The sequence below is a fragment of the Grammomys surdaster genome, unplaced genomic scaffold (genome assembly GCF_004785775.1).
Source record: "Grammomys surdaster isolate TR1022 unplaced genomic scaffold, NIH_TR_1.0 67, whole genome shotgun sequence".
Classification (NCBI taxonomy): Eukaryota; Metazoa; Chordata; class Mammalia; order Rodentia; family Muridae; genus Grammomys; species Grammomys surdaster.
This window is the reverse complement of record NW_021604569.1, coordinates 3,233,172-3,256,735: the sequence shown is the minus strand read 5'-3', so window position 1 is coordinate 3,256,735 and position 23,564 is coordinate 3,233,172. Positions and strand designations below refer to the sequence as shown.

The window sequence follows — 23,564 nt, the reverse complement described above, 5'->3', positions numbered from 1 at the left end:
AAACAAACAAACAAACAAACACCTTGTTGAAATTAAGTTAACTAATCGATCAGATGCATCTGGAATTCCTTTCACTGCTCCATGCAAGTGGTTAACAGTCACCATTTCTTATGAGGGATCATGAAGAAAGAGTGAGAGTTTGACCTCCACTCATGCCATAATGATTTCACATGGAACTCGGAGTCAGCCTTGGGAACAGGAATCAGAGCTAGTGTCTTTGTTTTTATCCCCCAATCCTTGCGATTTATCTTCAAGATAAAATCCAAATCCGGGGTTTCTGCCTTGGCATGCATTTACCAACCTCTATCTGACCCTAGAAATACTTACAAGAACTCTCCGCATTTTGCTGCCAGTTATTGTGAGGAATTCGTTGGTCATTACTATGCATACATGTGCTGTCCCAAAGCGTGAAGATCTGCTGTCTCTTGGCCTGGAATTCTTACCCCATAGTAGCGTTGAGGGTCATCCTTACAGAGGGTTCAGGCCTCTTTTAACATCCTTCTCAGAGAACTCATTCAAAACTATCAACTCTCTAAAACTTGATTGTCATAAACTCTTTTATTAACATTGATTTCTAGAATGTAAGCCAATTTTGTGTATGTCTCTCTCCTCTAACATACATAATGAAAACTTCTTGGCAAAGTTTATTTTAAATTCTATTTTTCACACACACATATATATATATATATATATATATATATATATATATATATATATATACACATATATACACACACATATATAACACACATATATACACACACATATATGGAAAGAGAGAGAGAGAGAGAGAGAGAGAGAGAGAGAGAGAGAGACTTAGAAAATAAAAATTAAAGAATGTATATGTAGGCTGCCATTTTTCAAATATCTCCTGCACCAACATACACCTATCAACCACCAATTAGAAACTGATTCAAAATTGGTTTAAATATATAACAAAATAAAACACCTTGAACAATAAAACTACTAGAAGGAAACAGGGAAGTTCTTCTGGACTCAATAAATGGAATTCTGAAATAGGACTCTAGATTTACAGGCAGGAAAAAAAAACAAATGAAAGGCAAATAGATGTACATCAAATGAAAAATCTTCTATATTGTCAAGTAAATAATTTAAAAAGCAAAGAAATCACCTATACAATGGAAGTAAATATCACACATATGCATTTGATCAACTGAAAATCCAGTCACTGTAAGGGTCTCTAAAGACACCATAGCAAAAGTATGAATAACTCAGGATCATGCAGGAAATTTCAGTAAGTTTGGGCACTTCCACATCTACAACCACACCCACACACAGAGTAAAAGGGGTACCTGGGAAAGGGGAGGGATATTCTGGGAGAGGTAGGGTATAAGAGAAAGTAAAGGGGGAGATTTTGATTAAAGAACATTTTGTTTGATATGTTTGAAATAAGAACAGGAAATTATACAATAGAAATTAAGTTTTTAGGAATCCATATACAGCAAATGATAATTAAATGATCTAAAGATAGAAATTGAACATGAATATTAACAACTTTTTGCATCAAAAGACAAATAAGATTCTGAAAATAAAGAAAATATATAGAATGAAATAAAATATTTGAAAATTATACATTTATTATAAAATACTTTCTTATTGATTGTATAAATAATTTTCACAACTATATAATTTGTTAATAATTTTAAATAATTTAGGCTTATCCGTTGTGTGCTCTTCAAAAAATTGGACAACTAGACATGAGAGAATGTTGTTCTATAAAATCACACAACTGCTGGGCAGGTCATTAAGCATCAAGTGGTTAATCGTGTAACTTAGGTTGGGGATGATAAATACATGACATATGTTATTTTCTAAGTGAGTCAAAGATCCTAAAACTCACTATGATAAGGGTTATAACAACCTGTGAATGTCCCAAATATTAAATTATGCAATTGATAGGTATATTTTATGGGCACTGAATTATCTTCAAAAAATTATTATATAAAACAACCTTAAATTTGGGGTCTGGAGAGATGGCACAGAAGTTAAGAGCATGTATTGCTCTTGAAGACTGTGGATTTTCACTTTTAGCACCCAGATTAGTCTGCTCAAAACCACTTGTAACTGTCTCCAGAGCTTCTGATGTTCTCTTCTGGGCTCCAAAGTCAAATGCATCCACCTGCATGTATCCCCACACAGATATACATACATATTCATGGTCAAACAGTAAAAATAAGTTCTTAAAATAAGCATACTCAAATTGACTTACCTTAGAAGTTTGCTCATAATATGATATAATTTACTTCACTTGAATGTTAGTGAAATATTCTTGCCTGCATACATACATAGAAAATGTTGCTTTAAAATTAAATAGACGCAAGTGAATGGATAACTGGATAACATGCTATTAATATATGTCTAGCCATGCCAACTTTTATATCTCATTTGTGGCAGAAATCACTTAAATTTATTTTGAGAAATGACATCTCAATTTTGCAGCTCCTCATTGGAACCAGCTTCATATGATTTCATATAGCTTGGCTCATATTCTCTGAGATTCAGATCTGAATTTGATCTCAGAGAAAGTGATACATAATAATGTGTCTATGATTTTGAAACCAGAGCACACGCTTACATGCAGGCACACACACACACACACACACACCACTTTAGTCAGTTTCTCTATTATACCAAACATTAATGGATCTCTAAATATTTTACTCCCCTTGAAAGGAACTGTGTGCTTAACAGATGTAATAACAATAACAGGTGAATATTATTGGAATACTAGTTAGCATTCTGCAAACATCTGTTTGGATTTTGTATATTTAGTTGAGTAGTTGAAGATTTTATAGTTTAACACAAAGAAATTCCAAGTAGATGCTTTGTCATATAGGAGCTAAATACTTTAGTTTACAAAAGCCTCCTGGAAAGCAATAGTTAATTGAAATGTAGATAAGATGTGTCTAATTTCCATCATTAAAATACTAAATCAGGCTCACAATTGCCTGAAAGCATACATCTTTACCTAGAACAAGGTTTACCTAGAACTTAAAAGTTCTGTGGTAATACAGGCAGTGCATTCCCAGGGCACTTGTGTTAATATTATTTCTGGTTTGACCTGTAGATAATTATTGTAAGTTCTGATTCATAGTGCTGTGACCCTTTAATACAATTGCTCATGTTGTTGTTACCCCAAACACAAAATTATTTTTACTTCTACTTCATAACTATAATCTGCTGCTGTTATGAATTATAATATAAATAGTTGCTATGCAGAATATCTGATATACGACCCTGAAGGGTTCATAACCCACAGGTTGAGAGTCACTACATTAACAGTTTGGAAGTCAATAAGACAAAAGAAACATTTCTTTTTCTTTAACAAATAAAGTTGAAGAATAGAATGATTTGTCATACTAAGAAAATATTGGAAGGAAATATTTCAAACCAAATACTCTTATTTAAATTTTCTTCTAGAGAGAACAGTGAAAATTTACAGGGAGTTTGCATATGTTCGTACCTTGTCATTTGTTCTTTATTTGGAATTTACTTTACATATATTAAGACATTTTAATCTTTTCAAATACCCCATAGAATTCATACTACTTTTATCCCCAAATACATACTGAGTTGAGTGACCTGCCTAAAGTCAAATAGTGAAATCACCTGGCCAGGTGATAATAGACCTCTTAAGTGCCAGTCATGATAACAGGTAGAACATTCCTTGCTGTAAATAGGTAAGGTCATTTCAAAGCCTGTGCAATATTGCTTTCCTACCTGGGGCTCAACATTCAAGGAAAGTATCCATTAATACTTTGGGTATTTGAAGTAGAAGTTTCTAGATATTTCATGTCATGTAGACTCAGGTGATGTTTTTCTGATGCAGCCTCCCATGGTGTTTTGCTAAGGCAAGACCAGTGGGAGGACACATGATATTTGGAAAGAATATAAATAGGACTCAATAGACAGTAACAATGTGCTTGCAGAGCTAGCTTTGAAAAGCTTTGTTGGTCTCACATCTTCACAGATCTTTGTTTCATTGTCAAAGGCATGGCAGAGAACTTCTGCTGGTGACCCAGCTGATTCTGGTTGCTCCTGCTGACTTGTGCCAATTCTGCAGAGGCTTGGCTATTTCTGCTGGATTGATCCACCACTGCTGATTTGTGTTTGGTATCTCGACACTACTGAACTGGACTGTTGGTATCCTGACAAATGGAGATTGGAATTGCCTCAAAGAACTAAACAGGTCCACGTCTCCTTGTTCTATTTACCAGCTTTTCTCCTCTGCCTTAGGATGATGGGTTAGAAGTGGGGTCAAAGCATTTGAAAACCATTATTGAAAGTAGGTTTTAAAAATCTAAGTCCACAGATTGCTTCAGTTATTTAACCGTTGTAACATTGTTTTCATGTCAGTGAATAGCAGTAGAGCATCACAGACTGGGGCACGCCATGCATAATATTTGAAGCCGTTTTAAGCAGAATTCTTCTTAATTGTAGTTTCATACCATTTTTGGTCACAAATATTACCTGATACAGTTTCAACATCCTTAAGTTTGTTGAATGTATTTGTTTTCTTAGCAAGCAAGAAAGAGTATGTACTTTGTTTTTGTCGGGTAAGATGTTCTTAGCATGTATATCATATCCATTTACTATTCAATCATGTAAGTGGTTTCTTTCTGTGGTAGATTGATTTGTGCATTGCCAGAAGTGTAGTATTGAAGTCTCTCTTGTGCATGCAGTATAAGGGTCTCCCTCCCCATTCAGATCTGTTACTATTTGCTTCACTTGTTGAGGTGCATATATATTCATAGGTGTTACAGTCTCTGAATAAACTGGCCCCTTGCAGTATACCACCTTTGTTTCACTTTACATACTTACTTAAACATCTTTTGTCTACTCTGAGTGTATCTCCTCCTGTTCCATTTGGTTTTGATTTGCATGAGACATAATTCTGGACCTAGAATGTGACTAGAGATTAAAGCCATGTACTAGATCAAGTCTATGTCTATGGCTTTTAGAGCTGACTTGGCATATGTTAAAGCTTGGATGTTCTGTCAACTAATACCAACTTGGAAAACAGGGCATGCACTGAGCTCAAATTTGAAAAGCTTTTCTGGGCTAGGCTTGGTGTTTACATCAAGAACAAAGTGTGGTTATTTTCCAAAAGTTTTTTATCCTTTCTTAGACAGAGGACATCTTTCTCCACAGTTCTGCCTTGGATTAGGAAGAAGTCCTGTAAGAAAACTTGTCCTTTTTGCCTTCTGCACTGTGTCTCTTTTTATCTTTGCCGTGTGTGTATACACTGTAATTGATTATGTGCTTCCCAGCTCTTCTGAAGCTGTTTTCAGGTTTGAAGCTTTGTGCAAATTGTTTCTGTTGGTCAATGAACAGCACAAATCCCTCCTCTTCTATCTTGTTCATTTCTCTACTGACAGAATAAGAACTGAATATGTTGATTTGACATGGAAGTGGTTGCTATTTATATCTGTCTTATCTATTATCTATCTTTCTATCTGCATATCAACCATCCATATCATTTATTTATGCATGCATGTATCTACCTGTATATCTACATATCTCTTATTAATTATCTATGTATCATCCATCTCTACTTATCTATGTATTCGCATCGATATGATTTGTTCTCTTTTAAAACAAAATTTACTACTTTTTCATTTATGATTTATAAAATATGAATTGAATGAGTACTGTAAATTCTTATTTTATGGAAGAGTAGGCTGCATCTTAAAAAATAATCATAAGTAATAACAATGAAATTTAGGACCTATTCTGCCTAAAATAATTTGTTATGTATTATTTAATATTCTGAGCAAGTTTATGAATATTATTTTCTCTAGAAAATGAATATATTCAGAGTAAAGCCTGTCATATAAAGTTATGTCAAAAGAGAAAAACATAAATAGTATCTCTGATTCAATTTACTATATAATACAATAATGAATACCAACTTTTTGGAAGACTTGTTTTGTGTATGTATATATGATAATTTCTGTATAATGTATATACATGGGTATATGTGTTCACACAGATGCATGTATATGTGTGTATATTTAGTCCAGAGGTTGGTGTTGTCTTTTTCATTCTCTATCTACTTATATTTTTAATTATGTGTATGTTGTGTATGTTGCTGTACTGTCTATGTTTGTGTCAACACAAGCTATAGTTTTCTTCAAGGAAGAAATCTTAATTGACAAAATGCCTTCAGAAGAATGAACTATAAACAATCAAACTCGTAGAACAATTCCTTAGTGATTGATTGAGGGGTCCAATCAATTGCCAGTGGCTATCCATCAGCTGGTGTTTCTAGTGTTTATGAAAAAGGTTTGTTGAGCAAGTGCAGAGTAAGAAGAGCAATTCATTAATCAGAACTCCTTCATATTCTCTGTATCAGTTCCTGTTTCTAGGTTCCTGAATGGTTAATATTTCTTTTTTGGCCTTACTCCCCCCTCCTCCCACAATGGACTGTCATTCTAGATATGTAAGTCAATAAACCTTTTCTTCCCCCAACTTGCTTTTGGTTATATTGTTTTATCATAGCAATAAAAACTTTAACTAGGACAGTGTCTGTGTTTGAGGTGTGTGCCTGAGTTCTACTGCGTTTAGAAGTAGAAAAAGGTAGCATAGCTCCTGATGCTCAATTACAGGTGTTTGTGAACCACAGATATAGATCCTGAAACAGAATATGGGTCCTCTAAAAGATCAATGTAGCCATTTAACTTCTGAGCCATTTCTCCATCCTTCTGCTTTATTTTTTGAGACAGATGTAGGTGTCCATTTTTAGAGCTACTTTATTGACTTCTAAATTATTTACCCCCCTCCAACCCTCATTCTATCCCAATCCTTTACAACCACCCAACACTAGGTAGGAGAGAAAGAAGGTTAAAGGGGCAGGAGGCAGAGACCTCTTTAGATTACTACTTGGGGTGTCTAGTTTCTTGTGGCAAGTCTAATCTCCTTGTTAGGGCATCTCCAGCCATCAGTCCAGCAATAGCAAACTCATTATCAGAGACCAGCAGTAGCCTTGACAGGCCTTCTCATGGCTCTCACACTATTATCCTCTCAAGGATTTCTGGAATTCTGCACCTGACAAAAAACATGCCCCTCCTAGAGCATAAGACAGTCATAGTGAGAAGCTGTGGACAGTGTGAAGCAGACACATATCCCATACCTGGTATTAAAAACAAAAGCATATTCATATACCATAACTAGGTTTTTTAAGAAACCAAAATCCTCATTATTGACAGGATAATGCACGGAAGCTGGAGTTGAACTGATTCAGCTAAGCTGCTGCTCAACTAGGTCCAGGATTATGTGTGTCTCTTTCCCACAGGAATGCTGATGCTATAAACATAAACCACTCTTATGAAAAATAAGGACAAGTTCTTTTATAAAATAAAAATTAATCTTTGAATGTATGATGATGTTCATCTCAGAATACGTGGTGGCACAAGTATTAAGTGCATGAGTAGAAAACCTAAATAAATTATATTTTTTAGTTAAAAATATACTGATTCTTTAAAATGCTTTCTTACATAAGTGCTTTAGTTTATAGTAGCTTACAACCAAAAATGATTCCATGTAGTTCTTCAAGGTCAAAATAGATCAGAAGATGTAAACGGGAAAACTTTTGAACATATTGATTTTAAAATGAAAATATAGACAGTTTTTTTAAGTATAAAGGAAATTTGGGTTTAAAATTTATGGCTATAGTCTAAGCAAGAGCTAGAATGGAGAGTAGTCATTGTAAAGACTTTACAGTTATTTCTGATTTCTGGTTTGTAACTAGTACTTTTTATGCCCTTCATTAAGCTCAACTACATAGCAGACTTGATTAAGTGTATGCCAATGTAGACAGGTCCCTATGTGAAGCCACATGCTGATGAACATGCTAATAAACATGCCATGTGGAGTGCTATACTGGGAAATGTAGATTAGGTTGGAAGTGAATTTGGTGGCCTAAAAGTCATATTGAATGAAGGCCTGGGGGGTGAGTGCTAAATCATAGACTGAGGTTTGTTACTATAGATAATTTAAAGGTTTAGGTTGTTCCTCTAGTCATGAATATATTCCTTAAGTGAGATCAAAGATCTTTGAGACCATGATGTTCTAAATACTATCTCAATCACATATGTAGTTGTAAAATGGAAGATGTTGGGGTGAAGATAATAAGAGTTTGAATCAAGAAACAGCTCTTGATTAAATCTGGGTAAGGGTCTGGAGATGAGGAAATGAAGATTAGACAATTTCCTATCCTCTGTGTTTCTACAACACAGATCTAGCTGCATTTAATTTGTTTCATTGTGTGTCTATCTGTCTGTCTGTCTGCTTATGCACACATGTGCATATGTCATGGTATACATATAGACATTGGAACACAACTGTAGATGTCACTTCTCTCTGGCTACCATGTGGATTCTTTGAAAAAACCTCTAGTCAGGTTTGACAGAGGATGGTTTTGTCACTGAAGTATGTCCTCACCGCAAAGTTTTACCCAGCTAGTGATCTCTATATGTAGTATGTTTTATTAAATCTTATAAGAAAACGAGTTTTAAATGTTCAACTCAACTATACAACATTCTCCCTTTCTCCATGGTTTGATTCTGTGATTTTATTACCAACAGTAACCTGTAGCCAAAAATATTAAGTGAATGTCCACACAAAACAACTCATGTGATTTAAATTGTATGCTTTTTTGAATAGCATGATACAATTTTCACAATTTTGCCCCATCTGACCTGGGATATATACTTTATCCATTGCTTCCATTCTGAATACGCTAACCACCTATTAGATACTTAGTATCTGTCTCAGTTATCAAATTGATAATCATGGAATAAACTTTTATCTTACTTAACTGTGGTCCTGAAATCCAAGAGTAATGATGCTTTCTGTCCAAGAATGCCAAGAAGAGCCATTCAGCTTTTAAGCATACTCCTAGCAGATTCAGGCATCTATCTGGAGTCCTGGAATACAATTCCTGTTTCTAAGAGAAAGCTATCAAAATCAGAATATTTTCTAATGATTTTCTTTCAACTTTCTCTGTTCTCCAAGCCAGTTATGGATAAAGTGAAGTTTACTATTGAGCAATGTATTGATATTTGAAAGGATTGTCATAAGTACTCAGATGATATTACTTAACAAGAAAACTCAAGTTGGCTGAAGAGCAGATATAATATACATTTTGTGCTTCCTCAGTTTACTGGTGAAGTACTTCATGACCATTAAATGAAGTTATGTTGAAATTCATTTATAAAATTAGGGCAGACGTGATGATGATGGGATGTACCTGTAATCCCAGCACTTTAAAAATGGAGGAAGGTCATCCTTAAGTTTATGTTGCGTTTGAACCCAGTCTTGGCTGTGAATCACTCTGTGTCAAGATAACAACTAAACTTGGAAAAAGTTAAAACATCAACCAAAATCTGACAGTTATCTAAAATAATTCAAAATATACAGATTAAATCTTTAATTTAAAAATATTTTGAGAATGAAAAATAGAGTCAAAGAAAGAATATTACTCTTAACAGCATAACATTAATGTATGTCTTATCACCATTTTAAAATAATAATTTTAAAAGGAGTAGAATTTACCAGAATAATTTGCCAAATTTTAAATGATATGTACACTGTCTTACAGTCAGCAGAGCTCTACCTCAATGCTGGCTGTTCTGCTTATCAGTTGATGCTTGGTAGGCATGGCCATGGCTTCACATGTGTTGTGAGAATTTTCACAGCTCTCAACCACTAAGTATTTGAATGTGGTTTTAGAAGAGACAAGGTAGAGGGATGGATGCCTAATATGTTTGCAAATGGTCACCAAGAAAGAAGAGAGATTCATGCAATCTGGAAGAGGAAGTAGACTGCTACTTCTCTTTCACGCATCTCCACACACATTCACTCCCAATGTCACAAAACCTGCCAATTATAATTCATTATTGACAAAATTATTCCATTGTTTTAGTTTTCTCAACAAAATTTTCATCTTAAATATCTTAATCTTTTCTATGGTATTTGTAGCTTCTATGCTAGGGAAATACGTTTATTAGAGAAAATATACGAAAGATGATGATATCTAGATGATATATTTGCAGATAGATAAGTAGATAAATAGATGATCAATAGATCATAAACACATGTCAATTTTTTAAAGGAAATTTTTTTGGAGTTCAGATATCCCCTTTATTGATATTAAATTACAGATTACAGACGTAAATTACCCATTTTCTTTGTCTTCCCTCCCAAATAGCTCTTTCATTGCTGAGTGTGCAGGCAGTGGCTGAGCAGGAATACACTTAATAGGGGAAGATCTTTCCTTATCCACTAACTTCATGCCTCCAAATTTGTCCAGGTTTTGGACTTTTTGGTGTGGTCCCTGAAAGACATGAACTTTTTAGCCAAGCTACATCTGGATCTCTCCTTAGGGGAACGATGCTTGAGCCTCTCCTTGGGACTGTGGTAGGGCCTGTCACAGTGACAATGCTGATTCCTCTCAGAGTGACTTTGGGGCACATCCTCTCAGAACGACTATGTCTGCCTTCAGAGGGATTATAGTGAGCTCTCTCAGAATGACTGCAGATGAGTCTGGCAGAATGCTTGTGTAGCCTGGGATTAGGGAAAGTGTATTGGCTTCTTCGAGATCCATGTCTTTTCCAACCAGAGGGAATAGAAAAGGATCTTTTCTACAGTGGCTCCTTTCTGAGTGACTGTCCAGTGACCTCCATGTGAGACTGAGATATGGCTCCTTTTTGAGGGGCTGAGGCATCTCAGAGAAGAGGGACTTTGTTGACTCCCCCCAGAAAGACTGTGTAGACTCTTCTTCACAGGGGGACTGTGTCCTTTTCTCTCTAGATGTTTACAAGGGCTCCTCCATGAGCTCCTATGAGGGCTCCTGCCTGAGGGACTTCAAAGGTTCCTTCCTGAGGGACTGCAAGGACTCCTCCATGAGCATCTGTGAGGACCCCTCCCTAAGGGACTGCAAGCACTTCTCCCTGATGGACTTCCATCACATCTCTAGAGACTGCGAGCACTCCTCCTCGAGGGACTGCGATCACTTCTCCTCAAGGGACTGCGAGCACTTCTCCTTCAGGGACTGGAGGACTTCTTGAGGAACTGCGAGGGCTCCTTCTTGAGGAATTATGAGTAAGTTCCTCCTTGAGGAACTGTGGCCTCTCCCCTGAAACTGACTGTTATGGCTTCCATCAGAGAGACTATGATAGGTTCCCCTACAGGAGCTAAGACTGTTTTCTCTGGGAGGGACTGCAATGACTCTTCTCAGAAAGATTTCTAAGGGTTCTGTCAGAGGGACAGTTATGCCTTCTCTAACTAAGAAGGACTGTTATGTCTCCTCTCAGAGAGACTTGGCTGATGAGTTCTCTGAGGAAGCCTGCGATGGGTCCTTTCAAATGGCTTATTCCATAGGGTTCTCTCCCTGAAGAAGCATTGTTCTTCTTTGTGTATGGGTTTCTTTCTAAAGTGACACTGCAGGGTTCCATTTAAGAGGGGATAAAATACAATCCTCTCTTGGGCCAGAAATTTGAACAGTTCTTAGACTGAAAATTTCACCACTACAGCTTTTCTTTCCTCTGCTGTAGACATTTTATGCTCTTTTCAAAGGTTCTGGGACTGAAGTAGCTTGGTTAAAGACGTATGTTCCACAAACCATGGTCTTCTGCAATTGCAAGGGCTCGCTTGTTTGGGCTGTTGAGCTTGTCTACAGCTCACTTGCTCCCTGCAACTTGTCCTTTTGCTTAGGGGTTGAGAATGTTGACCTGTGCCCCACAACTCGTGTCCTGGCTCCTTCGATATCTCCCATTAAGCAATAATCCTTGGCTCTGTGTTTGGGGTGTAAGTTTTTGATTGATCACAAATCATCTGGTCTCATCTAGTACTCAAGTTTCTGTCTGGTGAAAGTCACAATTCTATGTGCTGCTTGGAATGCCTGCCTTAGGCTGTGAAAAAGCAGTTGGATGAATTTGGGCTGGGAGGATTTCTTAGGTTGTCTCTTGAAAGGAACAGTGCTTGTTTGGGTGGTTTGAATTCTGTTTCTTGTCAGACCCCTCAGTGTTCTAGCATGACTGTCTTTTGTGCTTGTACTGATTTTGTAGAGCGTTGTGTTTTGTGTTTTATGTCCCTTGGCAATTTTCTTCACTGGATATGTAAAGACAGAGGTCTTTCTGAGGCTTGATTTAACCCATTTTTGATCTAGATTGCTTTCATAGTCACTCACTGATACGGAGTGAACCTGATAGAATTCATAGTCTTTGGCTCTTGTCTTTCCTGCCACACCACAGCAACTAGGCTATCCCAATTCTTTTGTTGAGTGGTGCAATGGCACAGTTTCCACACACTGAGACTGTTGTACTGAAGATACAGAATTTCTCTCAGTTTTGTAGCTCTGGTCCTGGTGACAATTGGAAGGTCTTCACACACTGTTCTTGTGGCCTGAGGTGAAAATCCTCAGATTTTTTCCTTTTGAAATTTCGGTTGTAAAGCTCATTCAACCAAATGAGCTTTATTTCATTGTTCATCGCCCCACAATGACATCTTGCAACCATGTTACAGAGGGTATCCGAGATTCTAGGGTTCCAAAGCTCATTCGACCAAATGAGCTTTTTCTCATAGTTCATCTCCCCACAATTTAGCATCTTGCAGCCATGGCCCTGAGTTAAAACTTACCTGCCTTGTCACTCTAGTGACTTTAGACTTAAGAGTAAGTCCATGGGTGCCATCCCCTAGGGGCCTCTCTGTGGGAGGGACTGTGGAGGACCCAAGCTTGATACAATGCCATCGAAGTGACCTTTATTCTGTCTGTAGCTGAACATGGTACCTTGGGTGTCAGCTCTACATTAGTTCCTTTTGCCTGATGTGAGTGCATCCTTTCTTCTGGAAGACCTATGACCTCTGTCCTATATTCAGCTCTAACACAGGTTTTGGATCCTTTTTCTGTAAAGTGGTTTCTTCCCAAATTGCATTAACTTCTACATTTCTGGAAGATGGCGTGTCCATTGATATAACTAAAGGATTGTATCTAATGATTTGGTAGTCATGTTCAGATTCTAACTGCTTGTTGGAGGTAAATGGATGTGACATTCTTGTTTCTGTCCTGTTTACTTCAGAATTCACCCCAATGTTCACATGGAGATGAATCGATGGAACATCTGAAGATCTGTTGGTACTTGGCTTAGTATTCTGAGGGATGGGTGTAGGTAAATGAGTCTTGGGGATCTCTTGTTAAGGAACTCCTTGTGCATCCATCAGATGAGTATTTCCCATGATTTCTTCACAGGCAGAGGTACTACTTGTTTCTGCAGAGTGGAGGCCTTCTGAGACGTATATCCTTCCAACTCTCCTCTGACTAACGGAGAGAGCTAGAGTGGAACCCAGACGAAGGGTCCCAGTCCCTCATTTAAAATAGAATTTGACCCATGATCTGATAGCAAATGATTCCTTTCCTTATCTTTTGTTTTCTCTTGTTTGCAAGGATCTAGGGATTGTAAAACCGGCCTAATAAAAGAGCTTTGAGCTTGTAAGGGAAGAAAGACTGCAAAATTCTGGAAAAGATCTGACTTCTCAGTATCTGCCAGCTGAAAGGTAGGCAGTGGTGTGCTTTGGCTCCTGCACACAGGCAATTCCTTTTCCAGGGAATCAGGGGCACTATTGCTCTGGATTTGCCAAGTTGTTCTTTCAGAAAAGATTGGAAGATAAGACAGGATTGAGCTGTTGTTGGAGGATTCAAAGGATATACTGTAGTCAGCAGAACTTTTCCCATTTTCACTGTAACAGTGAGGTGGGACAATCTCCTGACCCACAGTGTCAGAGATGGGGGAAGAAGACGTATCATGGGATTCTGGTAAATTCAATTCCTTAAGTGTTGAGCTTGCATTTTCCAGATGTTGGAAGATCCTTTGAAGGCTCTTATCTATTGACCATAATATATAGCCCTGGTTCCAGCCCATAGGAAGTCCTGAAATACTTGTCAGATCACTTTCCAACAAATTATTCCTGGAATCTTCCAGTTGTGAAACTGTGAGTTTCTTGATCTGTTCAAGAATATGTTGTGTTGAAGCCTATTGGTGGTGCTTGGTATCAATCCACTCTTTTTCTTTGTCTCAAATTATATGGTTTAACATTTTCTTCCTTCTGCCTCTTCAACCTCTGTGTCTCCATCCTCCTCTTGAGATTCTCCTTCCTCGCCCTCAGTAGAAACTTCATGATGATTCTGTATCCCAACTATTTCTTCTCAGTGATTTTCTTTGTCTTTTTACCCTTGAATACATATCCATATTTTCTTCACATGCACGATGCCCTGAGTCCCATCTGCAGCACTCGGTGAACCAGACATGATATCACAAGCCTGATCGACGATTTCGTCGGATATTATTAATATCCATTTCTTGTAAAACAGCTTCAGGAGTACTATTTACTAGTTGATCAAATAATAAACTCTGATTCACTCTTTCAAATCTCTTTTTCCTGGACCGCCTTTTTCTGACTTTCATGTCACAATTTATACATGAAAAGGCTCCATCTCCTTTCTTTTCCCCTCAAAGGGAGTGGCTTCGAAGTGACAAGCTACTATGTCCATTTGGTAATGTAGCACCAGGCTGAGAAGATAACCTAGAATACAAATATATTTAATACACAAATGTATCAATATTTGTTTAGATAAAGAATTAATCATGCAGGGCAAGCGCCTGACTGTTGGCGGGCTAAGCGGATGACCGTTCAAGGCAGCCCCTGGGTTCCCCGCCGGCTGGTCGTTGCGGGGCGTCTCCCACCTGGGGCAAGGGCCTCGGACAGCCGTGGCAGCTGCCAGAAATCCAGGAGGTTTTTAAAGGAACAAAATTCTAGAGATATTCTATGCTTGGATAATATCTGAAATTTTATTTTGCCAATATAATCCCTTTTAAAAAGATAATTTAAAACAATTTATGGATAACAGGATTGGCTTGGAGTATAAAATAAGTTACAAATTTTGTATCAAAGAGATCAGTAAAATAATTTGAATTCCTAGATACCCAGTCTTGTGCACAGGTGTGGGAAGAATGTTAGGTGAAATTTTTTTCCTGATCTACTAAAGCCTAAGTACAAATACACAAACATAAGTGGGTTGGGGAGTCTTTCCTCAGGGCAAGAGCTATAGATAAAATGAATAAAGCTTTAGTTTAGATGACCTTGTGAGATCCTTCTAGATCTGAATGTGAGCTTCTAAATACTAGTCGTGCTGTCAGCATGGCAAGGACAGGAAGGTCGCTAATCAACTATGGTTTAAATGCAGGGAGACAGCTATCCACAGCGACCACTCTGCTTCCAGGCAGCATGCTATTTAATAATCTTAGATTTATTTTAATATGATTCCTACCTTCTCGCACAATTTCAGTGATTAAATAATTACTTCTACTCATGAATTTCAAATTATTATGTCAGTGAACATCAAGTGAGGAGGTAAAAAGAAACATTTTGCTTTACTCTTAACTGAAAATTAATTTGATGTTTAAGAATGTAAGTGTACTCACAACTATTCGAAGAATGTTAGCTAGTAATTTCTTCAAATATTTTCTTCTTATATGATCCTTGACCTAAGTTTAGTCTTTATTTCCACCACATAAAGTTCAAATTCATGGTTTCAGTGAATCACCATTTACCAGGCAGAGTCCCTGCATTTAAGACAGTGAAAAAGGAAAAAGCATTTGGATAGCACTTTTTTAGGCTTAAAGCTTTTACATTTACCCTTTATTCAAAAGCAATTCAGTCTGGCAGCCAGGAATAATTTGTTTAAAACCTTTTATAATTTGAAGGCAATCTGAAATTCTGATCTATTTAGAAATCCATGGTTACCAACAAGAACAGTCTTTCAACCTTGTTTACTCATTCCTCACCCTATGTATTGTGATATGAGCTCCATGGAAAAGGGTTACTAAGGAAACATATTGAGAGTTGTCAGTGTGAGTGGTGAAGTAGTTAACTTTAAGAAGATATACTATAGTAGGCACTGACCTGGCATGGCTTCTGCATGCCTCCATGTTCTAGCCATTTGTGTTTCTGCTCTGACATCCTTCCTTCACTGATGCACTGTTACTTGTTAGTATTAGCTGAAATAAACCCTTTCCTCCACAAGTTGTTTTGGTCATGGTGTTTCATTACTGCAATAGTAACTCCAACTTGGACAAAATCAGTATGCTGACAGTGAGGTATTTTTATGACATGACAGACCTGGTCATGTTGTTTTGTGGGGCCTGGGAGAACTGTAGAAGGACTGCGCAACTTTGGGCTAGAAAAACCACTGGAGAGTAAGGTATTTCTGTGACAGACCTGAGGCTGTTGTGGTGGGGGGAGGACATTGTAGAAGGACTATGGAACTTTGGACTAAAAAAAAAACACTGAGTGGTGAGGGCTTAGCAAGCTGTTCCACAGAAGTTTGGAAGATGAGAATGTTGAGAGAACTGCAAACAATGGAGACCTGTCTTTCCAAGTTTCAGAGGTGAGAAAAGACTCTGCAGGGAAATTTGTGTGACAAATCTGTGGTATCTGGTTAGCTGAACCTGAAGAATTTAGTTGCGATTAACAAGAGACCAGAACCACTAAAGTAAAATCTTTGCTTTCCTGGGACAATAAATGCCCTCTACTGGATGTAGGATTGGTAAAGATCTTTTCCCAATCTCTTGGTTGTTGTTTTGTCCTATTGATAATATCTTTTGCCTTACAAAAGCTTTGCAATTTTACGAGATTCCGTTTGTTAAATATTGATCTTAGAGAATATGCCATTGGTGCTCTGTTCAGGAAATTTTCTCCTGTGCCCAGGTACTCTAGACTCTTCCCCACGTTCTCTTTTATTAGTTCCAGTGTGTCTGGCTTTATGTAGAGGTCTTTGATCCACATAGACTTGAGCTTTGTACAAGGAGATAAGAATGGATCGATTTGCATTTTTCTACATGTTGACTGCCAGTTGAACCAGTTCCATTTGCTGAAAATGCTGTCTTTTTTCCACTGAATGGTTTTAGCTTCTTTGTCAAAGATCAAGTGACCATAGGTGTGTGGGTTCACTTCTGGGTCTTCAACTCTATTCCATTGATCTACCTGCCTGTCTCTGTACCAATACCATACAGGTGTTGTTGTTGTTGTTGTTGTTGTTGTTGTTTTGGTTTTTGTTGTTTTTGTTTTTTAATCACTATTGCCCTGTAATACAGTTTGAGGTCAGGGACTGTGATTATCCCAGACGTTCTTTTATTGTTGAGAATAGTTTTCACTATCCTTGTTTTTTTGTTACTCCAAATGAATCTGAGAATTGCTCTTTCTAACTCTGTGAAGAATTAGGTTGGAATTTTTATGGGGATTGCATTGAATCTATAGATTGATTTTGGCAAAATGGACATTTTTACTATATTAATCCTGCTAATCCATGAGAGATCTTTCCATCTTCTGAGATCTTCGATTTCTTTCTTCAGAGACTTGAAGCTATTGTTACATAGACCTTTCACTTGCTTGATTAGAATCACACCAAGGTATTTTATATTGTTTGTGACTATTGTGAAGGGTGTTGTTTTCCTAATTTCTTTCTCAACCTATTTATCCTTCAAGTAGATGGAGGCTACTGATTTGTTTGAGTTAATTTTATATCCAGACACTTTGCTGAAGTTGTTTATCAGATTTAGGAGTTCTCTGGTGGAAGTTTTGGGGCCACTTAAATATACTCTCAGATCATCTGCAAATAGTGAGATTTTGATATCTTCCTTTCCACTTTGTATCCCTTTGGCCTCCTTTTGTTGTCTAATTGCTCTGGCAAGGACTTTAGTCCCTGATTTTAGTGAAATTGCTTCAAGTTTCTCTCCATTTAGTTTGATCTTGGCTACTGGTTTGCTGTATATTGCTTTTACTATGTTTAGGTATGGGCATTGAATTCCTAATCTTTCCAAGACTTTTACTATGAAGGGGTGTTAAATTTTGTCAGATGCTTTCTTAGCATCTAGTGAGATGATCATTTTTTTTTAGTTTGTTTATACAGTGTATTATATTGATGAACTTCCATATATTGAACTATCCTTGCATCACTGGAATGAACCTACTTGATCATGTTAAATGATTGTTTTGATGTGTTCTTGGATTTGGTTTATGAGAATTTTATTGAGTATTTTTGCATCCATATTCATGAGAAATTGGACTGAAGTTCTCTTTCTTTGTTGTGTCTTTGTGTGGTTTAGGTATAAGCGTAATTGTGGCTTCATAGAACAAATTGGTTAGTGTTCCTTCTGTTTCTATTTTGTGGAATAGTTTGAAGAGTATCTCATCAACAGGGACTGCAGAATTATCTGTGACTAAGAATAAAGTGGCAGAAGCCCTGCAGCAAAGGCTAAAGAAAGAGTAGCCCTTGAGTTAAAGAATAAAGAACACAAGTAATTAAGTTTCTTTTCCTAATTCCCTACTGCTATCAGCAGGAGTCAATGGCCAGAAGCCCTCAAATCTGGCCTCAGAATAGTAAGAGTGTGAATCGCCAGAAGCTCTCACTTTTTGATCATCCAACGATGTATCACTCCTCAGTACCTGAGTGTCAAGGCTGGTCCTTGAGAAGAGACTAGCACCATTCTAGTGAAGTATTCTCTGGAAATTTTCTTGAAAGTCAACACTCAGAATCTGTGTTCCAGAAGTGACTAAAATGGTTTTCATGCTCAGAGTCAACTTGGTAATGTCAAGTGGATAGTATTGATTTTGAAGGCAGGATGGGATCAAAGAGAACAGCAGAAGCTTAGCAATAGATGGCAGGACTGAGTCTCCTGAGAAAGCCCAATAGGAAGTGAAAGTGCAGCCCAGTTACAGCAAGGGACAACAACAGTTATGGAGATGCCAGTATCTTGATATGGCCACAAGAACAGCAGCGTCAGTGGTGTAGAACCAGCCAAAAACTAGAAGGCAAGCTTTCTAGTGTAAGCTGCCAAGAGAGAGCAGACAAAGGTGACCTTTGGAGAAGAAACGCCTTTGGAGGAACCCAGAAGGTCACTGTGAACCCCAAAGAATTGAACATTTGAATTATTTACACTTTTGAGTTTGTTTTTCTTTCTTCAGATTGCAAGTGTGCTCTGGTTCAATACCTTTCAAGTAAGAAAATACTTTATTTTTGATTGACAAAAGCCTACAGTTGAGAGACTGAATTTTAAAATTCTTAGATTTTGAGATTGATCAAGTGTTTGAATTTAAATGTTTAAAGACTGTAGGACTTTTAAAGTATTATAATCATGATATTTAGATATAATACTGGAGAAAAACAAACAAAAGAAAGGATTATGGCTTGACAGTAATACGTTTGTGTGTCAAGTTGATAAGGGGTCAATTATGTTGGCTTGTTTTTTGTGAACTTGACAAAAGCCAACATGAAATGAGAGAATCTCAAATGAGAAAAGCCTTTATAAGTTTTAGCTGTAGGGCATTTTCTTAATTAGTGATTGGTGTGAGAAGGGCTTAGGCCTCTGTGGGCAGTTCTACACTGGGCTATTGGCCCTAGTTTCTATAAGAAAGCAGGCTGAGTAAGTCATGATTAGCAAGTCAATAAGTAGCACTCCTCTATGACCTCTGCATCAGCTCCTGCCTCTAGGTTCCAGCCCTGATTGAGTTCTTACGCTTGACTTTCCTCACTTTTGGAGTGTTACCTGCTTACTTGTAAGTTTCAGCTGAAGTACACCCTTTCCTTCTCAGGTTGCTTTGGTCATGGTATATCAGCAAAAGAATAGCAACCTTACCTAGGACAATGATTCAAAATTATATCACCTTGATAATCACGATTGTCATGGAAATAAAAATAGATAGTGTGTAGCACCCATTTTCACCTTTCTAAATTGAAATAAAGAAATATATGTTGCTATGACATTTATTATGCATCTATAACATAATGAACTATAACCTCTTAACTACATGCAAAATCAGCTAGTTAAAACGTTTTTGTTGAAGGACGTGACATTAAGTATTTTAAACATGTAGCAAATCTACATGTTTATATATTATAAATTTAATTATATGTATTGAAACATTAAATGGGACATGCTAATCCTTTTGTCCTATTAAAGCACAAGATTAGGTTGTGATTATGTTTCATGGGTATTACTATTTACTATAAACTCCAACTCGGTAATTGAATAAGCAAGCCTCAGGAAATACTGAATTAAACAGCAAATGGCTCAGATTGCTGCGTGAATCTGACTCACTTCCTGAAGTGTTACAGCTTCACAGGAAGAGATTCCTCGCAGTCAGTCTTCCACAGCCTAAGATTCCTTTTCCATTAGATTTAACAATTGAGAAACACTTTCTCCAACACAGATGATCTTATGTCTTGAAACCAGGAGTCATGAATGGCTCTTCTGTTAATCCACTGGAGTTTGAAAAGTCCAAGATGAATTACTTTTGCCTGAATATCACGTACACAAACCATAAGATATTTTTTCAATCTAGCCACTTATACAGTTAAAAATAATTTTGAACTGCATTCAAGTAGCTATCCTTATCACTATTCCATTTCTTTCTTCATGCTGAGTAACAATTTACCATGTTTTCCTAATCCTTTATGCTCAAAACTAGGTTAATTTTGGTTTGGGAACATTGTAAAACCCACTCGGGATTTCAGTTCCACCTTGCATGTCTGAGTTTTTTTTATTTTAAGGCATTACTCTAATACTTATATCTCATTCTAGTCTACTTTGCATTTATTTATGATTTATGAAGATTAAGAACTTATACACATGTATTTCCCCTTCAGATCTTCTTTGTTGAGTGAACCTGATCAAATTTCAACCGTGACTTTTGTTATGTACATAAGCTTATTTTATAAAATATATCACATTTTGTAAATATTTTCTTGCTTTTGATGATGTTTTCATATTCTTAATAATGCCTTTCAAAGATGACTGAATTATAATATGATGTTCAATGAGGCAATGCTGAGGGAAACAATGATTCTTTTATTTTTAAGTAGTGTTTGTCTCTCCCAAATTGACAGAGATTTTAATTCAAATATTCATAGTCTTTCTGGTACCTCTGGTTTTTTTTTTTTTCAGCACTCGAATAATCCAGAGAAAGTAGACTTCAGAGAGGATGGGAACAATCTACAGGGAAACAGTATGATTCTTTAGAGAAAGTTTGTAGTGTGGATTCTGTGGTATTGGAACCCTGATAAAGAACCTGTAGAAGGACCATTTTTCTTTGTCAAGAGTGGCCTACACAGAATGCTGATCACAGCCTGACAGATTGAAGCTTCTGCATTTTTTAAAAAATAGCAGTGGCCAGAATAGGAATTTCTGCTTAGAACAACATGTGACTCTATCTCTCTGGTTTGCTGAATTTTAATAAGTAACCACTAACTCATAGGAACAGATATATAACTCACAACTGGACACGAGTCTCAGCCTTTAAATATATTATCAAGGAGCTAGACAATGTAATCATCTTGACATTAAATCACTAGCCAAACACACACACACACTCAAAATACCACAAACACAAGCTTTGTAAAGATTTAAAATGAACAAATACACATTAGAAAAAAAGAAAAAATCTTACTTGGGAGCTTTACAGCAATATGAAACAGAACTTCCTAGCTTTGTTGTTCACATTTAACTTGAGCAGCCAATGTCCGAATTCAAGGTATAGTAAAATTGTCATGTGTGTAAGTACTGAAAGTGAGACAACGTAGGTGGTAGTAGGTAAGCTGGGCTGCTCTATCACTTGGACTGACTTTTGCAGTGTCAGTCCATTTGTCTTAGTTCATCAACAGTGCCCTTTATAGTATCGTTTCATTCATTCATATTTACTTAGAAGTTTTACTTCTTTATAAGAATTCACTTGAATTTTTTCAACTTATAAAGCACATAATCAAAGATTTTTGTTAATTTGTCCATACAGTTCATGCATGTTTTAAAAATGTACCTACATCTTTTTATTTCCTTAAATATGAAAATATTTACATGGTTTTCTTTATTCATTCTTTAAAAATATTGCTTGCTCACATGTCTAGTGAACAGCTCTTTGGTGTATACATGTCTGAACACAAATAATTCCCTTGCTGAAGACATTTGTGGGAAGTGAATTAGATATATGTCCAATTGAATAATGAGGAAAGATGAGTACCATGAATGAAGTTAATCTGTTAATTATCATCAATGAGAGGAGTGGAAGTAAACCAGCAACCTGGGTATATAACCTTGATTAGTACGGAAGGAGTAAAATATGGCTCTGAATGGAATGAGTAAAGTATGGTTCTGAAGACGTCAGAAGAGTGGACAAGCTATTGACTACAGTGGGAAGAAAACAAGCAATTATGGTTAATCTGATGTTACAGGTGAGAGACCGGATCTTTTGGGTTCAGACTCCATCTTAGAGAATCTGACGTAAGGTTAAGTTCAAGTTATATAACTGGCTGATACAGAGCACCAGTTTCCAGGCTTCCCTCCAACAGGACCTATTTCCAGGTTATTCCCCAACAAATCTGCACCTCCAGGTTACAAGCCTGTCCCTGACATTTTACTTCCTAACAACTACCAACCAAGAAAAAAAAAAAAAAAAAAACAGTTAAGTTTATGGTTTGGCTCCCAGCACCAGCCAGCTAGGTTAAAACCATAATGGCTCCCCAGTCAGGTGTATGCCAAGCTAGATACTTCCTTCTTTACTCTATAAATGCTTGCCTAAAACTTGGCTCAGGGCTTTGTCTTCCCATCCTGCTGTGTCAGGGCTGGGAGGGATTCCAAACCAGAGCTTGTAATAAAGACCCTAATGCAACAGCACTGGAGTGTGTTCCTTTGGGGTCTTTTAGGGTTCACAAACACTTTCTGGCACAACACAGGTAATAATAGGCCATATGAGATGAATTTGGGAATGGTATTTAGGTCACACAGTGAAAGCTCTGGAAAACACAATGCTTTTTATTGGGAAATAGGATGATAGACACTGTTGTGATAAGCAGCTAATTGAGACACCAATACAGGAGGGGGTAGGAGTGAATGGTTGTGTGTGCAGCAAGGAAGATTGTGTTATAGCAGGAGAATGCCCTATGAAGACTTAGGAAAGTACTGCAATGTTTGGGAGCTAAGGAGGATCACAGTTCCTACTTGATACGTGATTCCTGTGCAACAAGAAGTTCACAACCATCATTTATGTTATTATCATTTAAGGTTCATGGACCAACTATTGGCTCTATAGGTCCCTCCATGTATACTCTTTGGTTGATGGTCCAGTTCCCAGGAGCTCGGGGTGTAGGGTTTGACTGGTTGACAGATGGGGCCACGGGGATCGCCCTCACTGGGCTGCAAACTCTCTCAGCTCTTTCAGGCCCTCTCCAATTTCTCCATCGGGGACATCACACTCAGTCCAATTGTTGGCTGCAAGCATCTCCCTCTATATTTGTCAGACTGTCAGGCTTCTTTCAGGAGACAGCCATATCAGGCTCCCTTCAGCCAGCACTTCCCACAATCCACAATAGCTTTGGGGTTTGGGACTGTATATGGGAAGGGTCCCCAGGTGGGACAGTCTCTGGATGGCCTTTCCTTCAGTCTCTGCTCCACACTTTGTCTTCATATCTCCTCCTGTGAGTATTTTGTTCCCCATTC

At 37.3% G+C, this 23,564-nt stretch overlaps 1 long non-coding RNA gene across 1 annotated transcript in view; it reads left to right on the top strand.

The window, feature by feature from the left end:
- LOC114630893 overlaps positions 1–23,564 on the top strand; it is a 91,408-nt gene that overhangs the window by 917 nt on the left and 66,927 nt on the right. Inside the window, exon 2 of the long non-coding RNA XR_003712878.1 lies at positions 4,013–4,210. This is a non-coding gene — a long non-coding RNA (uncharacterized LOC114630893). The remainder of the gene's footprint in view (positions 1–4,012; positions 4,211–23,564) is intronic.